We start from the raw sequence: 23,864 nt of genomic DNA, 5'->3' as shown, positions 1-23,864 counted from the left end.
TTTCAACATAATCACCACCATTAGCTCTGCATTTTCTCCAGCAATAAGCAAGAGCCTGCATGCATCACTCATAACAGTCTGCACAGGTGAAGTCGACCCACTGTCACCACTGTTGAAACCCACCACCCACCAACTCACTGTGCTCACATCCACTGCTGGTCTAAGTAAACAGCCACCAAGCATTGATGAATGTCAATGGGTGCCATTTCTTCTGCATGGAGGAATTCAGTGACAGATCTTTACTTCATATTTCACACTTCCATGTCAAATACCGTTCTGACAGACTGCCCCTTTGCTGCCATCTGTCACATGGCAGCAAAATGTAACGGGATATTAGGGGGAAGGTTCAACCTCTACTGCCAGAGCACCCATATTTGCTTCTGATGTTATGGACCAACCTGATAAAACAGAAGGCATTAGTTTTGGAGCTAGCCTCACAAAATATACAATATCATTAATATATGAGTAACAAAATATTTTAAATATTTTTCATGAAACATTAAAAAAAAGAGAAAGGAACAAAAACATAAAACTAGTGGAATATTTGACCTTGTTTTTCTAAAACTAACATAGCAGTCTGGTTCAATGGCAGTGAATGTCATTCTTAGTGTGGTCCCAAGGTGTTAATCAGAGATTATTTATGAGATTTTACTCTTCCTGTACTTTCTTCTTGACAATAATTTGTCAAAATATGTGTACTACAAAAGCAATGACATGAATAAGGTGTGGTTGTGAAGTGTATTTTTCTCTGCTAAGACAGGGATTATGAATGTCCAGTAAGGAGATACGATCAGATTTTTGAGTTGAATATCCAATTGCAACTTTATACATTCCATTTGAAAATTTTGCAGGTCGTTTATTTATATCAATTGAAAATAGTTTTGCAAACATAAATTGATGACTCTTTTTTGGCAGTCTTGAAACTTCAAGCTTTGGAGTGGGTTTGACATGTCTGAGGGACGGGATGGCATCCAGAGAGACTCAGTCAGGCTCAGGAGTGGGACCAGGAGAACCTCATGAAGTTCAACAAAGCCAAGCACAAGGTCCTGCACCTGGATTGAAGTAACATCCACTATCAACACAAGCTGGGGCTTAAAGGATGGAGCACAGCTCTGCTGAAAAGGACCTGGGGGAACTGATGGATGGCAACAGAACATGAGCCAGCAATGTGCCCTTGCAGCTCAGAAAGCCAAATGTATCCTGGGCTGCACCAAAAGCAGCGTGGTCAGAAGCACAAGGGAGGTGATCCTACCCCTCTGCTCTGCGTTGGTGAGGCCTCACCTGGAGTACTGCATCCAAATGTGGAGTCCTCAGTACAGGAGAAGCATGGATCTGTTGGAGCGTGTCCAGATGATGACCACAGAAGTGATGCAAGGGATGAAACACCTCTCATATGAGAACAGGCTAAGAGAGATGGGGCTGTTCAGAGAAAGAGAAAGCTCTGGGAAAACTTGATAGTGGCTTTTCAGTATCTATAGGGGAGCTATAAGAAAGAAGGAGACAGACTCTTTATCAGGGTCTGTGGTGATAGGACAAGGGGCAATGATTTCAAATGACAACAGGGCAAATGACTGGAGGAGGCAGTTTTTTACAATAAGAGTGGTGAGGCACTGGCACAGGTTGCCCAGAGATGTGGTGGATGCCCTATCCCCGGAAATACACAAGGTCAGGCTGGATGAGGCTCTGACCAACCTGATAGAGCTGTGGATGCCCCTGTTCATTGCAGGGGAGTTGGTCTAGTTGAACTTTAAGTGTCCCTTCCAACTCCAAGGGTGTTTAGCCGATGTACCAAAAAGCACACAATATTTGCCATCACTTGAATCAGCACTGCCCAGCATCACCATCCCTGTGCCCTGCTTTCAGTCAGCACCGCGTTAATAGCACACCGACACACTTCACCTGTTGCTGATCAACGAGCATGTGCCAATAAAGAGCCTTTGAACCTCCTGTGGTCCTATCGAACACAGTGCATCCTCCATGCTGGAGAAGTTGACATTGACACCAACCTTTACTGCATGACAAGGAGGTGGGCCGCACTGCCAGCTGTGCTGGGCTGCATGTTGCCTGTGGACAGTGGCTTGGACATGCTTGGCTTAGGAGAACCTTGGCAACAGCTTTTACAGCAGTGTTGTGAATTATTGTTTAGATTTCATTTTGGTGGAAAATAGTATTACTGACATCTGTAGTCAAATAGAAAAAAAACTGACATATATTCTTGTTTGTCCATCTCTAACTTGCATCTTGCACTTCTGTTTTGTTCTTCTTATCTGCTGGCAAAAGTCAGGAGTTGTTTTACTGTTTTTATTTGTTACTTACTTAGTTATGTAGCTAGTTTTTGTTTTGCTTTTCCCCTTCTACTGGGAAAAGAATTGCCAGTAAAAGTGGGAATAACATTACTTTTATTTAAGGAATTAGACTTCACCATTGTTGACTTTCCTCCTAACAGCCAATGGAATGGCATTTTTTGTCTCAGATGTCCTGGCTCTCTGACCTTACTTTTCTCATTTTCTTTTGGTCCCTCTTGTTTTCAGCAATTCGTTCAGTGATATTGATTTTTCCTGGCTATGAAGATACCATACTTCAGCTGCTGATAAGCTTTTCTCTCTGTGACTTTAGTACTACCTTCTTTCTGGAGCTTTTAATTACTGGTTAGTTAATTATAGTCCGTTTAATGTACAATGAGAACAAGAAACAATCTAGTAGCTCAGAGACATTCTCTCAGTTACAGAGTTCTCTTTTTCTCTGCTTAAAATGTATAAGACAAATCGCCCATGAAAATTTGTAATTAATACATGTTCTAGGATTTCAGTAACATTTGTACACAAGCACTTTTTTGTTTTTAGAATAACTTTCATTTCTCTTCTATTTTCCTCACAATGGTGTAATCTCAGATAATTTTACAAGATAATCTTCTATTCCAACAGTTACTCCCAGAAGTAGGGAGGGATTAGTTGCAGAGCTACTATTTTATTTTTACATATAGAACTGACTGGAGATGGAAAGGACACTTCGATACTGTAAGTTAGCCTCCTAGTTTGATTCAAGCCTTTATACATTCATGTTTTCCTTTCCTTACCTTTATGTCTCCTACAGTAATTTATGCCATTGACTTCTTTCTTAATGTAGTTTGGTCTAGCATTTTCCTATGTATTGTGTCCTTGTACATATATCTGACACTGTAATGCCTAGTAGTTAGGCAACCATCTAGCCGAATCAAATCCACTCATCCATCAGCCACTGTGAAACATTCCCACATGTAAAGGGTCTTGAAACAAAAGCCTGCAGTCCCTAGGCTGAAGGATACTTAAAAAGCCGGGTGATCCTCCACTGATCACAATATACACACGTAGCCTGTGAAGCACTGCAGTGGTGGTTGTAACATAGGGTATGTAGTAGTGGCAGGTAAGAGCCAGAATGATTCGACACTTCTTGTTTCCCGCTCTGCTATTAAGCTGTACATGACCATGTTGTATAGTCACTTGTTCTCTGTCAATGTTTGTCTGACCACACTACTGGAGCATAACCTCTTCAGTGCAGACACTGCCTAGTATTACAGGAGTCCTTGCTCTTTCTTGAGTTTTCTAAATAACACCTGTATGCAAATATGTAATGAAGATGATCTACTAACAGTCATATGAGATACTGCAGTTATTTTCTGGTGTACAGGGATGGCTACAGTATCTTAGTGTGCAAACCAGTGGAGAAGGCTGACTATTTTTTTTTGTGTTGACTACTGTGAGATATGCTGCTGGAATTTCCTGTTTACTTTTAACTTTGGGCTGGATTCTGATTCCTTTCACTCTGTTCCCGAGCTGAATAGTACCTTGTTCCACAAATGGTCCCATTGGTTCAATGGGGTCATTCATGGATGGGAAGGTACCATTCAACATGACTAAAAACCTTGGAATCTGGTCCTTAAATCAAATTTGCTAGTTGGGTTATATATATGTGCTTGTGTGTGTCTGTTTTTAGCTTTTTTTATTATTATTATTATTATTATTATTTGATTTTTTATTTTTTTTTTACAAGGGACTGTAGTTTACCCTACTAGACTTCACTGAAACCTTTCATTATTAGAACAACTGGTAGGTCACAAAGCATCATAATGTTCTACATTGTTGTTTGTTTCACACACTGAATTAGAAATTAATTCTCTTTCAGAGTCACTGGCATATACTTCTAAGCTTATATTCTCTATTTAATGTATCCCATAGTATGTGTGCCTCATCAAATGTGACAGATTGGGGTGATTCTGTCAATAATTCATATTTGATATAGAGTAGAACAAAGTTAAGAGGGAATTATAAAGTAATATAATCTCCATCTCTTTTAAAATAGACCAAGTTGGATTGAAATTGACACCTTTGACCAGGACACAACATTCAAAACCTAAGCCTACAAGCACAGGGAGTGACAGATGCATATTTGGATGTAATATGGGAAGTCTAGGTAGAGGGTAGCGATTGACGTCTTCAAAAGAAGTCCTCTGGGTCTCACTTTTCAGAGGTGAGGAAGCAGCCACAGCTCTCATTAAATTCCACTGGAGTCCCAGGTGCTCAATACCTCTGAATTTCAAGCAATTAAGTAGGGCATGCAAACTGGGATCTGACAACTGTTGGGGCTGCTCCACTTGTAGGTGCTGCCAAAGCAGTTGCTGAGAAACTAGAGGCTGAAAAGGAAAATAGTGAAATCAGTCCTGTGTATGCCAGAGACTCTGCAAATGCCTTTGACTTCTTTGATAGACTCAGATGCTTTGATTAGTGTAAAGAAATAGCAGTCAAGGAGGTTTTTGAAAGCGGTAAATGGATGGAAGACATAAGGATTAGAGGATGTTTCTGCTATGTCTGGGAGAGGAAGTTTCCCTGCTATATGCCAAGAGTTTGCTCCACGACTCTTGATGGAAAGCAGGGGCTCCTATTAAGCTATAGAGGCTTTTAGTGAAGCAACTGTTTTTCAGAGCAAGGGCAGCTGCAATTTCACATGGACGTCATTTGTGCAGAATGACCTCCAGCTCTTTACCAGGCATCTTGCTCCTGCCACAAATGGCCTTTATTTCAAAGGCATTTGTTAGAGCTGTTATCTCATTGGTTTGGTCAATGATTGAGATCTGGAAAGGAACCCTCTATATTCCATAGAACTAGAAATGTTTTGTGACCCCCCGGGTAGCTGGGAAAATGTGATTTTGCTGCAACAGAAGTAGTAGCAAAAGTCCCTTCACATCCCTTGAGATCAGAGTCTGCCTATGAGGAACTGTCTGATACTGCAAGTTTCTTCTTTGCACAGTCTCCTTTGGGATTCTTCTGCTCTGCCTGCAATGTTCTGCAATGCATGATGGCTCATCTTTTGCAGTTAACTAGTACAGCCCGAGAAACCTTAGTAAATTCTTGTGGAATTGTTTGTTGAGAAAGTTATGCTATCACAGAATGCACCTAGGAAAAACTTCACACAGTTCTGAGCCTCCCAGTCTTGTTGTTTTTCACAGCCAGACTCAGAAGCAGTGGCCCCTCCTATCCGACTGAGGCACTCCCCCCTGGATTAGCACCACTTCGCCTGATTTATGTGCTGACAAAAGCAACCACGTTTAAGGAGGCAGTCTGTCTTCCCAAGTCTTTCTGTAGGCTGAATATTTCTTCTGTGCGGATGCTACTCAAGAAAACATTGTGTAATTCAACTGTAAGAGGGTTGGGAAAGCAAAATCTGGCTAGGACAATCGACTATGGTACTGTGTGACCGCACAAAGGAAGCTCAGAGCTGTCATGCCTTTGTGTCTTGTTAATAGGAGGTGGCAGTACAGGGAAAAGCACTCTGTCAGGAATAAGGAAACTGTCTCCTCCTTCAATTAAAAAAGGTCTAATTCAAAACTAAACCCTGTTACCTGTTAAAGATAAATTTGTCTTGTTTGTGCCATATCACCCTGCTCAGCGTGTTGCAGAGGTGTTGATGAAGACACACGCTGCAGTGTGCTGGTGTTAACTGATGCTTTTCTCCTTAAAGGTGCTGGATGCACAAAGATAGGACATCAACAGCCTTGATGCTTCGGGTGGGTGGGACACCAGGTGTGGGGAAATACTGTACATGGTAATGTCTAAGACTGAGAGAGTCTTTTGCTCATAGTGGAGAATAAGAAAAAGGATCCAACAAAAACCTCACATGTAGCAACTTCTGCATCAAAGATTCTCACCTATTTCAGAAGAAATGCACTGGACTCTAGACAGCATCTTGGTGCTGGATCTGCATCACCTTCGTGGAGGAGTTCTCTAGTTCTGACTGCTGAATGGGCCTGATTCTTCCATTTCATTTTTCACAGGTTTAGCTTGGCAGTTACATGAATAAATGTTATGGATTTGTCTATTTTTTTTTGTTTCAGTGGAGAGTAGACACTCTAGCTGCAGTAAAGAGAGTATTGGGTTTTTGGTTTCTGTTTTGAAGTTGAGTCTGATAGAACTGACTCTCCGTTGTTATTCAAATTGCTTTTATTCAGTGAAGAATGGGGGTGAAGTTACTGTGAGAAAAAGATTATGTTTAGCTCATAGCAGTGACCTGTAATGAAAAAAGAACAAAAGGGAGGGAAGGGAAAAGGGAATGGAAGGGAAAAGGGAACGGAAGGGAAAAGGGAAGGGAAAGAAAGGGAAGAGGGAAGGGAAGTGGGAAGGAAACAAGGAAGGGAATAGGGAAGGGAGTAGGGGAAGGGAGGAATAGGGGAAGGGGAAGGGGAAGGGGAAGGGGAATGGGAAGGGGAAGAGAAAGGGAAAGAGGAAGGGGAAGGGGAGGGGGAAAGGGAAGGGGAAGGGGAAGGGAAGAAGAAGAAGGGGAAGGGGAAGAGGAAAGGGGAGGGTAGAGGGGAGGGGAGGGGAGGAGAGGAAAGGAGAGGAGAGGAGAGGAGAGGAGAGGAGAGGAGAGGAGAGGAGAGGAGAGGAGAGGAGAGGAGAGGAGAGGAGAGGAGAGGAGAGGAGAGGAGAGGAGAGGAGAGGAGAGGAGAGGAGAGGAGAGGAGAGGAGAGGAGAGGGAGAGGGAGAGGAGAGGAGAGGAGAGAGAGAGAGAGAGAAGAGAAGAGAAGAGAAGAGAAGAGAAGAGAAGAGAAGAGAAGAGAAGAGAAGAGAAGAGAAGAGAAGAGAAGAGAAGAGAAGAGAAAGAAAAGAAAAGAAAGAGAAAAGAAAAGAAAAGAAAAGAAAAGAAAAGAAAAGAAAAGAAAAGAAAAGAAAAGAAAAGAAAAGAAAAGAAAAGAAAAGAAAAGAAAGAAAAGAAAAGAAAAGGAAATCTTGGATGAAGAGTCTTGTCACCAGGTAACGGAAATGCCTGAGAGCAGGCATTTAGAGGCTTTAATGAAAACATTTGCCTCTTGCTCCAGTGCAGAATGTGCAGAAGAAGGAAACTCAGGAAGTTGCCAAGGAACAGAATTATTATCCACTGATGAGCTTTATTGCCTCATAATGTGTCAGTCTACAAAAAGTTACAGCAAATGGTCAAAATACCTTCTGTGGTGATACACACCACAATCATTGCACTGTCTTGTGAGTTACACATCATATTCAACAATAAGCATTTCTCCTCTCTGTAATTCTCTGTTTCGTTGTGTTTTTCCCCCAAAGGAGGTTAACTTTATAGAAAAGAGTGAAAAGTTGCAAACAAGAAGAACAAAAAATGTTTTCCTAGGGTAGAATATTCTGTTATATAACAAACCAGATAGATTACTGTGTGCTGGAAGGGAAAAGCATACTTGAAGAGCAAGATGAAAACAAAAGTCAAAGAAGTCAGATTTTAATGCATCCTTAATGCAAACTGAGAAAAAATTAAGTTAGAGATGGCAAATGATATGGCATTCATAATACTCTGATTAAAGACTGCAGTTCTAAGTGTGAAGTACTGTGAAGTACCGTAGGTTTTTCTTGTTCTTTCAGTCCACCAGAAACTTGCTCCTCTCCACTCCCTGTCTATGGATATTAGTCTGCAGCCTGTATCCAAAACAAATAGTTCTGGTTTCCTTTCTAACAGTCTTACTTATTCTGTGATTTCAGACCGACTAAGCAGACACTTTTTCTCTTTCCAGTATGGAAATCCAGAAATCTCAGCCTAATCTTTCTGCTTCTGATACCTCCCAAGGTTTGATGAGGTTGTTTTATCTATCACTGTCACTGAAGAGCAGGCCATTGCTGCTCCACTTTTTCTGTAGACTTGTGCAGCTCTATGGATGTCAAGAATATCCTTTTTATCTTCTCTTTTGAATCCCCTGTTAATCATATCGTGATGCACCTTTTTCAAATCCATAGTTTTATTGAATGGGTTTTTTAATCTTTGCAGAACTCCTAACCAGTCACATCCATAAAGAAATGAAAAAAAAAAAAAAATGGTATTCACATCACCTGATGTGGTTGGTTTTTGGGCTCTGCAAAGATTAAAAACACAGTAAGACTTGAGCATCCTAGAGGGAATATAGAGGTTGCTATTAATATGTTCTTCTTTTGAACAGAACTGATCTAAGGGTTTGGAAATATAGAAAAAACGACTGTTTAAAGCAATAGACAAGGCTGAGGTTTTGGATACTTACTGCACAATATCATAGTAAGAAGAAACTGAAAATGATGAGAGGCAATCCTGAAGTTACTCCTAGGTTCATTCTCATTTCCAAATGCTCAGACAGGCAACTTCCCTGCTGTAGTGTCTCAGTAAAATGATTGAGTTGGTGTCAACGGTGGGATAACTTCTCCAGTGGTCATGAAGAATGCACCATGTTAGATAGGTGGCTGACAACAGGGGGTTCAAATACTGATTATTGGCAGGCATAGTTCCCTACATTGTTGATGTGGTGAGGCAGCTGTTACTGCTGCTGCCCTCACTGAGTGCTGCTCTCAGGGAGGGCACAGCATCCCACAGCCTCTTTGGCACAGCCATTTGGTCCCAATTTCTGTTTTCCAGTCCTTCAGTAGGCTTCCTCTTTCCTATGGCTGCTTCACCTGATTTTTACCAGCAATGAGTATGTGCAGGAAGATGTGGTCAAAGGTACTGTGTTGGAGAGGCTCCAGCTATCAAAGAAGAAAATTATCAGAGAAGGTGGAAAGGGGGGAGGAGGGACAGAGAAGGGACTGGGGAAGGATGGGCAAACAGAGGAAAGTGCAAAGGGTACAGGACAGGAAGGGGATGAGATCTTTTAAAAGGAAAGAGAGGGATGAAAACACAGCAGGGACAAAGAGCATTCCTGTCGGGAATCCTGGGGACTCTTTTCAGGTCTGGGCATAGATTTGTCATGCAGCCTTTGGGAAGTCATGTCACGTTCCTGCCTGCAATGTGTCCTTAGGAGCCTGGAATGTGAGCTTAGCTGCTTATTATTGGACTCCTTATTTACAAAGCTAGGAGGGCCTGTTTTGATCTTTTATTCTGACTCTTTTTGCAACACATGAGGTTGAACTTCCTAAAATTAATTCCTGCTTAAGCCGCAGCATATCTTCTAGGAAAAAAAAAAAAAAAAAAAAACGCGCGCGCACACACACACACACATACAAAAAAAAAAAAAAAACCTTAAAAAAACCTCTGGTATTTGTGAGGAGAATTCACTGCAAATCTTTAAATCCAAATTTGGCGTGTTTGCCTGCCCGCTAATTGTCCTGTCTTTTTTTTCTGATCTAAATCGCTTTACCTCCGACTTCAGCAGATGTTAAACCTCAGTGTGTCTTTGTCCGCAGACCAAAAGAATTCCTCGACTATCAGATTTTTATCCCTCATAGGTGGCTGTGATCTCTAATTAAGTCAGCCCCATAACGTCTTTTTGACAGGGAACGGCTTGATTTATTTCAGCTATCAATCAGGCGCGTTTCCCGACGCCCGGATTGTTCTCACGGTTCTCTGAATCACCTCCCGCTCGCTGCCAGCTCCATAGCGCCGGGATCCCGGCAGAAGTCGCGCACCCCGCTCGGCACAAAGAGCCGCAGCGCGCTGACCGCAGGAAACCCTCCGTGACCGCGGCCACTGCCGGGGGCTCCACGGCCAAAACCCTCTGCTGCCCCGTCCCCAACCCGCAGTTCTGTGGTGCTGGAGCAGTTCGGGGTGGTTTCCGGGCGCAGCTCGCCTTCCTGAGGGTGGAAGTGCTGCTGTCTTTGTAACGGAGTCTGTCTGCTTTTGTTTGGCCCTGGGCATTGAGATGCTGCTCTGCAGCTGTTTCCCACCCACTTTTTTTTTTTTTTTTTTTTAAATCTGTCATCTTCCTACGGATGTCAGCTGATGCTGAGGGATAAATATGCAAAGATTTGTTTGGTTCTTTCTGTTTTTACAGATATGTTTCTGAAGTCTGGAATGAGAAACAAAGCAATGAAAGATTAGCAAGGTCTTCTGTGACAGGACATGGGGAAATGGTTTCAAATGAAAAGAGGGGAGATTTAGTCTGGATATTAAAAAAGAAGTTTTTTACTTAAGAGTGGGTGAGGCACAGGCAGGGGTTGCCCAGAAAAGTGGTGGATACTCCATCCCTGAAGATGCTCAAGGTTGGGCTGGATGAGGCTCTGAGCACCTGACTGAACTGTAGTGCCCATATTCACTGCAGGAGAGTTGAAGTAGATGGCCTTTAAGGCTTCTTTCCAACTCAAATGATTCTGTAACTCTGTGGTATTAAGCGTCAGAAATGACAAGGAGTTCGGAACCAAACCTCAGAAAAATCCCAGGCTCCATGGGAGCTGGGGCTGGAGCTTCCTCTGGACCCACATGCTGTGGTATACTCCCACTGGTGTGACAGGACAAGCAAGAAGTCTTGATGTGGGCTAAATGCAACAAGAGCTGAATCTGTGTCTGGATATGAATTTTGCTGTATGGGCTCATTGACAACTGGCAGTGACAAAATGCATTTTTAAAGGAAGAGATTCAGTTTGTAAAAGTTATTACCAATGAAAAAAAAAAAAAAAAAAACTAATACAAGGCTGCAGAAGAAATAACTTGAGGGGCCATTCTGCAGTTGTTGACTACCGGAGTGATGTTACTCACATGCCTCTGTTGTTGTAAGCACCTTGGACCTCATTTTTCTCATGCTGTGTTCATAGTGGAGTTATTCCTAATTTACACAACTTGAAGTGGCCAGAGAATAGGTCCACTGTATTATCGGTCTTTATTATCCAGTAAAAAAGACTTACTGAAGTAAAAAATGGCTTATATGCTTATTTTGACAAAGGCGTACATAAAAACATACCCAACTCACAGCCCAAGAAAATATGGAAAAGTTGCCATATCTGACTATAGACAGCTAAATGATCCCATATATTTTCAACATCTAATTAAAAAAAGAGAAACAGTCAAATTCCATATCAGGAAGAGTGGGAAGAGGTTAGATTATTTTAAGATTTCCAGAACACTCAATGATGCAGAAAGATGTGTCCAAAAAAAAATTAAAAACAAAAACAAAAACAAAAAAACACAACAAAACACATCAGTGATGTATTCTGAGGAAGTAGAATTGATATTTTAGTTAATTACCTTTCCATATCAGAACAATAAGCTATTTTTTTCTCAGCCTCATACTACCATATTGGTCTCACTGGCTGTTCTGTTGAACGAAAAGAAAAAAGGCATTAAAAATTATGTCAGTTATTCAGCTAAAAGATAAAGAATATACTTTGTGAAAAAAAAGCTATTGATCTATGTTAGAAACAGAAAAATATTCACTGCAAAAAAAAAAGAATTTGCTACTTTTCTATTCACAGCTGACTTGTGAGCTGATCAATGCTTCTGAGAACATATTTTACCCTCACATTTGCCAGCAAGTTTATATGAACAAATTTCCAAAGGAGTTTTCTCTTTATATGTCTCTTGTATGTGGTTATGTGCTTGGTCTTTAAATTTGGGATATTTTGTTTTTGTTGCAAGATTAGAATCTGTACCTTTCCTGCTGTATGAAACGTGACGTAAAGAATGTTTAGTCATTGTTTTCAGTGATGGGATACCATTTCCAAAGCCTCTGTGCTGTAAAGTTCTGACAGTTTTATCACTTACTTAAAACTCTTCCTATGTGTTTTTTTTCCACAGAATTTCATGACACACTTGCAATGACAGATGCTCTGATTTAATTATTAACTCAAACTCCAGATACTTCTATTTTCTTACTTGATAATTTTAGACTTAAAGACTTATTGGGTTGTGAGAGGAATATCAGCACTTGTTATAAACTTATTCCATTTAATATCTAGCATTTTCCTATGCTTTTGAAAGCACAAAGACATCTGCCTAGATCTCTGATGGATTTCCAGATTTCACATCTATATGTTAAGGTAGAAATACATTTGATAATTATTTTCTTTTTTTGCCATCTTCAAGGTATATATAGTTTATGATCAAATTGTGGTCAACACAGCCAAGGAATGGAATGCTATCCAGAGGAACCCAGACAGGCTCAAGCACTGGGCCCAGGTAAACTGCCTGGAGTTCAGAAAAGCCAAGTGCAAAGCCTGCACCTGGATCAAGACCACACTCTCTGTGATTCTACAATTCTATGAAAGGATGGAGCAATGCCCTGCCAAAAGAACTTGCAGGTTCTGAATGATGGCAGATGAACATGAGCCACCAATGTGTCTTCTCAGCCCAGAAAGCCAACCTTATCCTGGGCTGCAGCAAAAGAAGTGTAGCAAGCAGGGCAATGGAGGTGATCCTGCCACTCCTCTCTGTGCTGGTGATGCCTCACCAGGAGTACTGCATTCAGATGTGGAGTCCTCAGTACAGGAAAGACATGGACCTGTTTGAGCACATCCAGAGGAGGGCCACAAAAATTTTCCAAGGGATGGGATTTTCCTATGAGGACAGACTGAGAGAGCTGGGGTTGTTCAGCCTGGAGAAGAGAATAGCAGCCTTTCAGTGTCTGAAGGCAGGCTGTAAGAAAGAAGGGAACAGACTCTTTATCATGGCCTGTTGTGATAACACAAGAGGAAATGGTTTCAGATGAAAAGAGGAGAGATTTAGATTGGATGTAAGGAAAAACTTTTTTACAGTGAGGGTGGTGAGGCACTCTAACAGGTTGCCCCGTTGGAGTCATACAAGGTCAGGCTGGATAGGGCTCTGAACATCCTGATGGAGCTGTAGGTACCCCTGTTTATTGCAGGGGAGTAGGACTAGATGGCCTTTAAGGGTCTCTTCCAACTCAAACAATTCTATGATTCTATGAAATTTTGAATAAGACATAACATACAGCTGTCCTTTTGCTAATTCATACAACTTGCTTTTTGGACATTGTTGCTGGTCTTGTTACTGGTATCAAACAAAAGAAACAAATTAATTGCCCCTTAAGATGATACTTACCTGAGAGGGGCTGATTTCCTATTGGGTAAGACTTTTTTTCCTCACTCCTTATTTAACACATAACCATTTGTAATGCTGGACAGCCTTTCTGTATCTTGGTTTCAGGTTCACCATCTTGTGACTTCAGACAGATTCATTTTTAACTCTGTGTCATCACGTTGAACAAAGTGATTCTCATGTTTCAGTTGTCTATGGTTTCTCTCCTCATAAAATCCCTGCCTTTAGTATTTCAGTCAGCCACCAAGAAAGTGACAAATAATGGCTGACTAATATGATTCATCTTAGAGCCTACCTCACATACCAAGTAGAAATGAATTTTAATTTTGCAGGAGACAGACTTTTGTGTTAAGAGAAAAATTGCCTGTGTTCAAGCATTTTTCTGGATAGTAAAAGATTATGTAAATTGAGAAAAATATATAAAACATTCAAACAGTCATGGCAGGGGGCAGGAGGCAGGGGGCTGTTCTGTATCCAGTCTCTGTCCATCGCACTTTTGGGTGTATCAAATGGTGCAGCAATCCCTGCTTGTGGTGTTGAAGCCATCTCTGCTTGTGCGTCTGCTTGTGCATGGTGTTGAAAATGGATTTGTACAGTGTAAAAAAGTAAAAGTACAAGATACCTTGTACTTTTCAATCCCCGTATATTTTGTGCATCCTCTGCTGTTCATCAGACACTAGTAGTAAACAAAATACTCACTGTTATGAACGTTTTGTTAAAAACATGTAAGTACAGTGACTACTCATAGTGGGGCTGTTGTAGCATTAGGCTCTCCAGAGGTCTATGATGCTGGCAGGACTGTAGAAGTTTTTCTATGGAAAACCTATCTGTTAGACCATTGCAGCTGCACTGCCTCATGACACAAAGCAAGTTGGATGTTCTAATAATTAGCAGTCTCCCAGTTCTGTGGAAATCAGTGGATTTTTTGTGATGTAATTTAACAGAACTGTGCTGGAGTCAGTGGAGATACACCAAATTACAGCAGCCAATGGTCTGAAATTATAGTAGTTGCACAGGTAATTTGTCAAACTCTTGGTGTTTTGATTATACAAAATCAATGAGGTCAAAATTTCAGCTTTTAATACTACCTGAGTAGTATGTTCTAGTGAGACTTTTGGAATTACTTATGATGGCAGACTTTGTTCAGACATATCTTCCAATGAATAAAAACTATGTTGAGGTAACCATATTCTCCATGTCAAACTTCTGTCAAATGAAACTGGTTTTGCACCATAATGCTGTAACAGTTTGCTAGTCAAAAGGAGATTCTCAGTGCAACTATAACAATTTTTTTCCTTGTTTAAATAACTAAACAAATAGCATATTTTCTTGTGGTGAAAGCATCTTAGCTTACTTAATTCTAGATATTTAAATCTGAGCTAATCATCTATGTTGCTTTTTATAGGCAATGGAAACGAATAAATCTTTCTAGGTCTAAATCTTTCTAGTGACCTATTTTAAATATCTGTCTTAGGAGGGGATGTTCTCTGTGTTAGAAATGTCTTTTAAGAGAGACCAGGTAAGTACTTCTACTACTAACCTTTCTTTTAGATGTCTTCATCAGATAATGCCCGACTGGCTCTATTTTTTCAAACATTGTGATTATTTTGCTTCTTTAAGTCTTCATGGAACAGGCTCACACTACTCTTCTCCTCCTCCATAGTTTCTGTGATTGTATAGATCTACAGCTGGTACAACTTGATGCAGTTGTGACTGTGTAGCATACGCATAAATCCACAGTGGTGTGATAGGCATGGGCACAGTGCCATTTCATAAGCCTGCTTGCAGCTTGGGTGCTGCTGATACAGTCATTTCTTTGCTTTCCCAAATTCTTTGTGTGACATTAATTGTCCACTCAGAACTTCTAACCCAGCAGACTACATTCGTGTCTCAAAATACATCTGTATACCTCACTTACTTAAGACTGGAATATATGATCTTTACACAGAAAAAAAATTTGGAATTCAGAGTCTGGATTTTGCCATTTTAGTGCAGAAGGCTGATAACAGCAGCCTCTCTTATCTGTTGTTGCACTTCAGGGACATCCAGATGGAATGTTAATGCCTGCAGTTTCTGAAGGATCTAGAAGAAAGCTTCTTTGTTTGTCCAAATTCAGGGGGGAAAAAAAAATCCTGCAGGTTTTTAAGTTCTTTACTCTCTTGCATTAGTACTATTAAGGAGCCTCGTCAAAAAGATGTGCAGGTGAGTTGGTACGCTATGCGTATCAAGCCCAAGGGAGTATGCTGTGCTGTATTATTAAAGTCAATGAATCTTATAGGTCTGATTCAAGAATTCCACATTTCTGACACAATCAGCAGTATGTAGGCTTGCCGAAGTGTGCTAGGTCTTCAGCAGTATCCTCCATTTTAAGAAAGAAGTGCTTGAGATAATTTTAAAAGTTTGATTTCCTCATAGAGGTCTTTGGTGAGCTTGAAGCTGTGCAGCTCATGCAATGTGTACAGAAAACACAAAATTTAGCTTTGCTGTCTGCTATGCATTCTGTGTTTTAAGGTAAAGGAAACATTATTTCTGTCTGTGGCTGTGCAAAACTGTTGTCTGTTACTAGACCATGTAACAGGTTGCCATGTTTTGAAAATTAATGCCTCTGTCTTCTCTGTTGCTCAGCTGAGCACCTTTTAACTTTCAAGAACTGGACAGTGCTTCAGTTCCGCAAAATCCTGCACCTTCTTTTCATGAAAGCAATTATCATGTTTCATAGGCTCTGCAAATATCTTGTAAACAAATTCCATTCTGTAGACCAAGCTTGCTCCTTCAAAAAAGCAGACAAGTGACCTGCTGAATTAATATTCAGCAAGGTATACATGCTATGATACTCCTCTCTTGTAGCTGCTTTTCTTCTTAGTCATTGTTACCAGCACCCAGAAAAGAGAGCTTAGCATCTAGTTCTTTGGTCTTAGTTACAACTGAAGTATATCCAAGTTACTTTCCTTCTACTCTAGTCTGACTATTACATCAGCCTTTTTTTTTTCCCCTGCTTATGTCTGAAAACACTTTTAAAGTTGCTGCTTGGACATCAATTCATTTCATGAATTGAATTCTGTGTAAAACAACAACTCCAAGATCACCATTCTTACAATTACCCTCCTTTACAATTACAAAACTCCAATACTTTTTCTCTTTTCTGTAGGTCATCACCAACACCTGTCAGACTGGCTGATGAATCAACGGACTGACAAGATCTGCTCTATTAGAAAACACTGGATTCATAATGTTGCTGTCAATCTTTTGAGCAAAGTTTCAGCATCTGTGTGTATCTATCTTCAAATCTTAGCTCTCGAAGATTTGCAACTACGTGGACAATATCTATTCAGCTACTATCTTTGAGAGTTGAATGTATTTTTAACAATTTCACTGCCAGTAATAAACTGAAATGTTCTCTTCACTGTTTGGATGGACAAGAGGCCTTGCAGAGATATTTAGATAGTTTGGACAATCAGCAATGGTATGGCATTCAACAAAAGTAAACGTTGGGTGTTGAAGCTTGTCTCCCTCTGCCCTCCTCTCCCCTCCTCTTCCCACCTCTCCTGGCTCTGCCTCAGGCATATACCCATTGTTTACAACAACCAAATTATTAATGCTGTCTGAGCTGAAAGCAGGGCATGGGGAAAACTTTTATAAGAGAAAAATATCCCTCACTTCACAACCATACCTTACTCATGTCATCACTTTTGACAATATGTACATTTGTGAACAACTTTTGTCAAGGATTAAGTACAGGAAGAGTAAAATTTCATCAAAAATTTCTACTGAACACCTTGAGAGCTTACTGAGAACTGCAGCCACTGCCACCAAACCATCACAATGCATCAGTTTCACAAAAACAGAGTAAAGTATTCCACTAGTTTCATATTTTTGTTCCTCTCTCTTTTGTCTGTTTTAATAAAAGTACTAAAAATTAAAATAAGTTTTCTTACTTAAATACATTATCTATATTATATATTTTACAAGGACTGCCCTGAAAGTAATGCCTACTCTTTTATGATGTTGGCCCACCGTGTCAGAGATGGATGTTGGTGGTGTGTGGCAGTAAAAGTTGAATTGTCCCACATATATCCCATTACATTTACTGCCGTGTGACAGATGGCAGCAAAGGGGCAGTTAGACAGAATGACATCTGACATGGAAGTGCAGATGGAGCAAAGGTGTGTCACTGAATTTCTCCATGTGGAAACAAAGGCACCTACTGACATTCACTGATGCTTGATGAACATTTATGGAGACCTAACAGTGAATGTGAGCACAGTGAGACAGTGGGTGGTGTGTTTCAGCAGGGGTGACACCAACAAGTGTGCAACTTCGCACAGGTTCTGTGTGAATTGCAGGCTCTTGTTCATTTGCAGAGGTAACAGTGGTGATTATGTTGAAAAATATTGTTTTGTAGCTGAGAATTTGTTCTCTCAAACAGTGTTTTATTTGTATCTGTTGTAGTTTCCATGGAAATAAATAGGAAGCATTACTTCTGGAGTGACCTGTGTATACACAGCCCAAGACAATTCCTCTTCATTAAATGCAGCCCACTCAAGCCAAAAAGTTGGACGCTCATGAAGTAGCCCAAGGTTTGAGGCTAAATCCCCCTACCTATCCTCTGAATGCCTTTATTGAATTGTATAGAATCAAGAACAGAGACCACTCTAATATTGGCAGTGTATTGGCAATATACTCCACAGGATTCAGTATTATTGTGTAAATAGGAGAAATAATAACAGATGTTCAAACATAACTGGTAGGTGTAATCTAATTTTCATTTTGGTGACCATCATGGATAAATGACCTGTCTGGCAAGATTATCACATGTAAAACTTGTCTAGTAACTTGTAATAAAATGCCAGGCTACCTCTACAACCTTGATTCTGCTCACGAGTACTGTCTACTTTCTGTTAAGCTCCTGTCTTAGCTATGATGAGTCACAATTTGTATCAATGTAACAGAGGATAAGGATGGCAATTCATTACAGGGCAAACAGTCTTGCCTCTGAAAAATACCAGATTAATAGGGAAAGAGGCAGGATGCAGAGTTTGCACATGTTGATTATTATACCCAATGTATTCATCTGTCTTCTGCCAAATCTTGTAATTTCTACACTTGTTTTAATATCGTGTCCACTTTTGGACTTAATCCAGTGCTATAGATATTTTAGAAAATAAGAAATTAGAAGGAAGTCTTATTGACTTAAAGAGAATTCATGGCTCCTGAGGCATATCTCTCAAAGTTCTGTCTTACATGGGGATATTAAACAATGTTTCCAAGAGCCCTAAAATTTAAATCCGGTCCTTAAGTAATCATCTGTTGATCTGATACCTAATGCATAGGTGCATAGTTTGCAAGCAATTTATGGCAGTTTAGTCCTAGAAACAAGCACAAATAATCTGTATTTTGGAATGATGTTCACATAAGTCTTAGTTGGAAGCTTCATCGGTTAGTAAGGTCATAACTTCCTGGTTGCATCCAAGCCTCAGTAAATGTTGTTTTGTTTTTGTGCATATAACTGGATTGGCCTCGCTAGATTTAACTTCATGTGACTGGATCTATTCATGGAAGATTAGATGACAAATCCTATTGGGTCAATCTAAACCAGATCTGATATAATCATCATTGTGAATGCATCTCTTGATTGACCGTAATGGAGATGACTGGAGTCCTGTTCTCTCACAAGATATGTATGACAAGCCCAAGAAGACCCAATTAGGTTTAATTGTATGTCAGCACTAGAAAATATCCTGACTGATCAAACTCATGTATCTTTTGCACTGCTATCTCTCTATGCATATTTTTGAAACATTCATTCCTGTTTTTAATGAACCTGTAGAAGAATATTGATTAAACTGTTAAAATCCCCAAAGAACTCAATGTCCCTAGCTCAGTAAACTACAAATATTTGTTGAGGTTAATTTAAAAATACAGCTATCCTCCATTTTAAAAAAATATTTTATATGTTTTATATTTTACATTTTACATATATTTATATTGTACATTCTTCTTTTTATTTTATTTTATTTTTTTTATTTTATCCTGGATTAGTGATTGACTAAATACCTACGTACATCAAGTGTTCTCTCTAGACCAGTTTGGTCTACACAAATTATGATTTTCAGGAAGCATTATATAACTGCCTCTTCCCTATTAGACCTATTTAAAATGTCCTGAGTTTGATGTCGCAGTCTCTGAACCTTTGTTGCTCCTACCTGGATCTCTTGTGTGCCAGAGGATGGCTCCTGAAATTTCCTCTTCCCCTGCAAAACTTTTGCACATATCTTGCAAAGAAATTGTCCATGCAGGTGAGAAGGCCAACTTCTCTTCTCCTTGCCTAACAGCGTGATACAAGAATTATTTGTAGTCACTGGGGGGAGTCAGTCACATTTTCTTTAACTGGCACTGATATAATCCCCTAGACCTCCAGTTGTTCTCTTGTTTGCAAGGGATACCTTTTGCAATCATGATTCTTCCGAGACAGACATAGAGGCATCCACCAACTCCTTTCACACGTACCATAACCAGAAATGCTCTCATTCTGCAGATCAGGACAAGAGTTAAATCGTAGGCCCAGAGGTTAAAAGCTCCCTGTCGTCTCATCATCTACTTATGCTTCTCTGGACTTATGGTGATGACCTGCAACCACTTTCAACTCAAACTGCAGATGTGTTCCAAGCTCCTGAAATGAAAAAAGAAAGAAAGCAAGCAAGGAAAGAAACTTACCAATATTTTCTTTCTCTTCCTTCCTTCCTTCCTTCCTTCCTTCCTTCCTTCCTTCCTTCCTTCCTTCCTTCCTTCCTTCCTTCTCCTTCCTTCCTTCCTTCCTTCCTTCCTTCCTTCCTTCCTTCCTTCCTTCCTTCCTTCCTTCCTTCCTTCCTTCCTCACATATAACACAGTTTACATGTTTTATGAGATTACTCTCCCTATCTTCTGAGTAAAAGAATCTGATCAGCATATTAATAAGTCAAAAATAAAAAAACCCCTCAAACTGTGCAACAGCTGCTATTTTGCTGCTAATCTATTCAGGATATGTCATTTTTTATGAGATATTTATTATAATAGAGGGGTTTATTTGTGCGTGTGTGTGTATGTATGTGTGACTTTGAGCTAGCATTAGTATAACAATGTGTGTATCTTCAGCATAATGTACGAGGGCAGACAGGTGTATGTTCATTGTGTTGCCTGTTAGAAAGCACTTACAGTAAATTGTAGTTATTCTGGTGGGACAGCATGTAGGTAAGGGCAGTTTTATCCAGAGCTGGATATGTCATTGTATGGCAGTAAGAGAAGAGACTCAAGTCCTGTTCTAGATGACCTGCTGTTATACTTACTGTTTCCCTGAGAAGCCCAAAAATCTTGTTAACCTAGCTTGAGGCCTGGCAAAGCTCTGAGAAAAAACCTGTTTGATTACAGCTGGGGGACATGGTGCTAATGTGCTAATCAATCTGAAATGGGCTTACCTGGTCTGCCTGTTTATAACAGAAAGTTGATACACCAAGAAATCATTTTAAATCCCACAAACCTAAAAATATGCAAAAAGGCAGAAGCTTTGAGCATTAGCATGCCTAAATAAAAGTAGATACAGGATGAGGTGTTTTCTTGACCTGATCTTGGGGTGGAGGAAGGGTGCTGAAGATGCTGGAGCTTTGCATATTACATGATGCCAACAAAACTCTGAAGTGCCCAGCACCTCTGAAGCTCATTACTCTTTTAGAAGATAACAGTTGTGTTACAAATGCAGCAGAGTGGTCAGCCCATGCATGAGCACTCCACCAGCTACATTGTCAAGCTCAGTGATTGCGCCTTCTTTGTTCTCTTTTTCTACCCCGAAAACTGTCAGGGAAAGTGGAGAAACTGGAGAGTAGAAGACACAAATTGAATTCCTATACATAGTTAAAATAGAACACTGTTTCATCATGACTGAAAGCGAATTCACCGCGTTGCTGTAGAAACCCTGGCAAATGCATTAAACTCAATGCCCAACCATTGCATTCTTTTAACAGCTTTATTTTTAATAGGTATTTACTTGAGAATATATCTCAGCTGTGCTACCATGTAGTTTTTGTACTTCTGCACAAAGAAAGGTATTATTTCTTCTCAGGTAGGCTGTGTGAACAGCTCAGCTTACTGCTGCTAGTAACTTCTTTGCTTCATAAGTGCATATTACCTGGATATATCTACTGTCTCTGTGGTGATAAAAATACTCATTCCTGCACAGCCAGGGCACACATTCTTTTCTGCAGCATTCAGAACATATCAAGACAGAGATCTGTGAGAATCTGAGATTTCAAGGAATCCTTCTCAGTAGGACCTCTGTCCTTGCAGAAGACCAAGGAATGTGGAGACTGGGGAGTTGCCAGAAAGTTCTGCTGTTTTGTTTTACTGAGATATGCATACCTCCACTTACCTTTCTCCTATCACCAGCCACCCCCACCGAGGAGTGTTGATGTTGGTTTGATGCCCAGAAAATATGGTTCCTCCACAGAATGTTAAAAGACAATCTGGAATGAGGGTTTATGTCAGCTGTTGCTTAAAAGAAAAGAAAAACAAACTTGGATTTTTAATGCCGTGTTGTTCCTCACACAAAGAATAAATGGTTTGTGACCTGGATATGCTTAACAGGCTGTGAATTAAAGCAGAGCTAATTGTTGATGACAAACAAAACTAAATATAGATGTGGAGGTAGCACCTTCCTCTTCCTCTTGAGATTGTTCACAACCTTTGCACACATTTGCCCATTGTTTTATATTGCCTGATGGACTGATTACATGTCACTGGCTTCTGACTCTTGAATTCCTGTAAGGGCTCAGGCTAGGAGAGCAACCTCTAGAAGGACAGAGTGGTCTTACCCTGTGCTGACTCCATGTGAATGCTCAGCACCTTGCTGGTTCACTGTCCAGCTGTGATGAACAGAGAAAACATGATCAAGTCATCTGACCTAAGGTTCTGTGGATGGCAGCAGACGATGGAAGTAGGAGGTAGAGAAGATTAGTGAATTTCTGGGATATTTTTCTCGCTACCTGTTTCTAGTCTACCTGAAGAACTGTCACTAAAATTAGAACCTTATTACATTTCCTATGTTTGAGTATCCTCAAGATCTCTTTTCACATAGTTGCATGTGTGCCACAGAATGATGAGTGGTGCCTGTGGCCGTGAATGTGAAGGACGTGCCATTTTTTCTGTCCGATGTATTTAATTACTTTTGTGTCAGGGCTCTGGCCAGGGGCTTCATGGGATCCAAGCTCCGAACAGTGCAGTCATGATCCTCTGTCAGTCATGCTTCGACTTCATTGTCAGAGGTCTAATATAAGGCTGAGGAACCTAATCCTGATAGTCGTTTCTTAATTGCTATGCTTTGCCCCATATGCTCTCCAATTGTATTTGCTGGATCTCTATTAGTTCTCCATTTTCTGTCACCTTTCACCTTAGTCATAGAGAAAAACAAGCCGGTAATTTTGATAACCCAAGTTCTAATTGTAAAGCGTGTGATTGGATTTCCGTAATAACCTCAATGTCAGGGCTGCTGGAAACATGCCAGAAGATCTGTTCTAATGCTGGGTCAGTCAAGAATTGCTGTGGTTTTTTTTTTTTGTTGTTTGTTTTTGTTTTTTTTTTTTTTTTTTTTTTTTTTAATCTACATTTTCTGCTGCACAATGCAGAAGGGGAAAAAGCAGCTTTAGGAGAAGGAAGGTTTTTCTGAAAGATTCAGACTTCCATATGTGTCTTGGGACTGTGCCATGGGATTTAAACAGCAGCAGGCCATGTATCCTCAGTTAGCAAGAGCCTTACACCTCAGTTAGCACAATCCCATGTTGATCTGTAGCAAAGGAACATAAGTATTTTCTGGATAAGCTGAAGAGTAGGGAAATGTTTTTTCTATTAAAAAAAAAGGAAGAAAAAAGAAAAAAGTGTATTTAATTCCATCACAAAGCAAATTTCACACACAATCATGATTTTTTTTTTTTTCTGGTCTCTCAACCAAACTTCTCTGCTTGCTGTTTTTCAGTTCTGGTGAGTACCTCTGAATGAAAGCTGAAGTGAAGTTCATGTACCACGGATGTTGAAACCAATGAGCTGAGAGGGACTGGAGGAAAAAAATTGGAAGTGGCAGAAAAAGAAATAGTTTTATAATTTATTATGCTTCTGCTTTCCACAGAGAAGTTTGAATAGATACATGATATTGTATAATCAAGAAATAATGCTGTCCTCTGCAGTATTTATGGTACATTGCTAAATATGTATCACAGACAAAGAGGAAATTTTGTGTTTTCACAATGTTATCTTCAGAGATCATCTCCTCCCTGGAGATCTCAGCAAATGACCATTAAAGTTATCAAGGATTTAGTCTTTCAAATAGTTTTAGTTCATCTTGATAGCTTTTCAGCTTTTGCCACCCACTCATGTCATCCCCAGCAATCTGAGATGGGCACTAGGAAGCCCTTCTACTTGTACTTTGCTTTTCTTGGACTCTGCAAAATATCCTTGGCAACAAGACAGCTGTATTTTCCTCACTATTATCTTGGACAGATTTTCAAGTTTCCACATAAATAAATACAAATATGAACTTAGATATCTCTATCATGAAAATGTTGCTGCCATCAGGACAGTCTACA

Source organism: Meleagris gallopavo, chromosome Z (genome assembly GCF_905368555.1).
Source record: "Meleagris gallopavo chromosome Z, MGAL_WU_HG_1.1, whole genome shotgun sequence".
In the NCBI taxonomy this organism is placed as follows: domain Eukaryota; kingdom Metazoa; phylum Chordata; class Aves; order Galliformes; family Phasianidae; genus Meleagris; species Meleagris gallopavo.
The sequence above is the reverse complement of the archived record's forward strand: the minus strand, read 5'-3'. Positions refer to the sequence as shown.